Genomic DNA, 1,875 nt, shown 5'->3' with positions numbered 1-1,875 from the left:
AAAGATGAAAAGCACTCTCATGCTTGTGCGTCAAATACAGGGTCGGGGCATTAGCTTAAAGACTAAAAGCAGAGGGAGGACTGCTCAGTTGATTAATTTTTCCATCATGACTAATTCCTCATGTTTTTTCAAACATTAGTTTGGAAAGGCTGATGCAGTCGGTGAGCACAACTTTTACTTTTGGTCAATTTTACCAGATTTAGCTAGAAGGTACTGACCTCTCCAGCTCCAGTACATTATTTCACCTCAGTGGCATGTGGTGAATTTTGTAGAAAGGCAAGCAGAGATGATTGCAGGTGAATTAAACCATGTGTGACACAGTTAATCATTAATACCTATGGGGGATTCAGAAAATATTCAGGAAAATTTAAGGTGGTGACTTAATACAACTGGATAAACTCTTTCTTTAGATATGCTATTGTGAAAGTGCTGCTAACTTTACTGTTTTTTTAAAACCCAGACAACCCAGGCCCCCTCCATTATCAAGGCTTTCTGTGCCAATATGCAGGAGTTATCATTCAAGACCTTTTTCACATCACACCACACTAACTCCTCTATACATATCACACATTTTGGGCAAGGTGGTAAGTAAGCGAAAACTTATCGGTTTAAATGAACAGTTAAGCGGGCTTGTTTACTTGCTAATACTAGCTCTACAAACAGCAGATAATAACTGATCTCAGAGCAGTGAAAGTAAAGCCAGGCACAGCTTGGTGACACTGGTCTAGCCCGCTGGATTATCCACAAAGCCCATGTGCAAGCAACTAGAAAAAGCTGCTGGCGCGCTAAAGTCATTGTTAACGGGCATCCAGATTAAATCGCTTGCCCACAGAGATTTCAATGGGATCCCAGTCAAGCAGTCAACCTGCTTCCAGAGACAATAGCCAACTGCCACAAGGTGGAAGTCATTTAAAAGACAGAATCAAGCAAGAGGCTTTATGACAGAATACTGTGTTAGATGACAGAGACTGTTTTAATTGATGTCTCTTTTTAGTTTTTAAAGGGCAAGCACTGCTTGTCTTGCTTGCCCCGATGGAATGACACTGCTCCACCTATAGCAATAAAACGTTTTTCTTCTTTTAAAATTTGAATAATGTCATTAATTGTGGTTTTAAATCGTGCAAAGAAATTATTTTATTTTGGTTATACAAAAATTCTTTCAATAATTCTAGAACAAAAACAAATTTTCAAACTTAAGCCATGCTTCAGCAAAATTTGCAAGTATCATTTTAACACCAAAATGTAGATAAATGGCCAACAGTTTAAGTTAACTAAGATGAAATCATCTTAGTCACAACGAGGCTGTTTTTCAATCTTTTAATTTCATGCTTCTGTTTACAAAAAATCGAACAAACATCTCATTTTTAGATGTTCAATATTCAATATTAGATGTATTGTGATTAAAAGCAACCCCTCAAGAGGAAAGGAGAAGGTGAAATGTCTAATTATGGTATAATTAATAACAAATCAAATCATGTCGATCTCCTGGCTTAAGCTCACACAACTTTCCAGTATCTTCAATCAATCAAATCCTGTATAACATAAATATAAACAGCTGTGCTGTTTCAGTTAAAGGGTTAAGAACAAATTGAAAAACTGTTTTTTGCTGCTAAAGTGATTCTGTTTCTTTGTTTTTATTCCACATTAGTAAATATCCATCAGGATAATCCAATGTTGGTTTTGCTCATTGCATTAAAGAAAAGGATAATCAGCCTCACTCTCAAAGGTTGGTTTAATTCTGAAGGGGAATGTGTAGATTTCAAAGCAGTCTCCTCCTTAATGGCAAAAACAAGTGTGTGTGTGTGACAGTGGGGGGATGCAGGAGGGTGTGAGGCGAAATGGTCACATGCGTAGCAGACTGTCAAGGAATAACTC

This window comes from Simochromis diagramma, unplaced genomic scaffold (genome assembly GCF_900408965.1).
Source record: "Simochromis diagramma unplaced genomic scaffold, fSimDia1.1 OVJJ01000421.1, whole genome shotgun sequence".
NCBI classification, from domain to species: domain Eukaryota; kingdom Metazoa; phylum Chordata; class Actinopteri; order Cichliformes; family Cichlidae; genus Simochromis; species Simochromis diagramma.
This window is presented reverse-complemented; position numbering follows the sequence as displayed.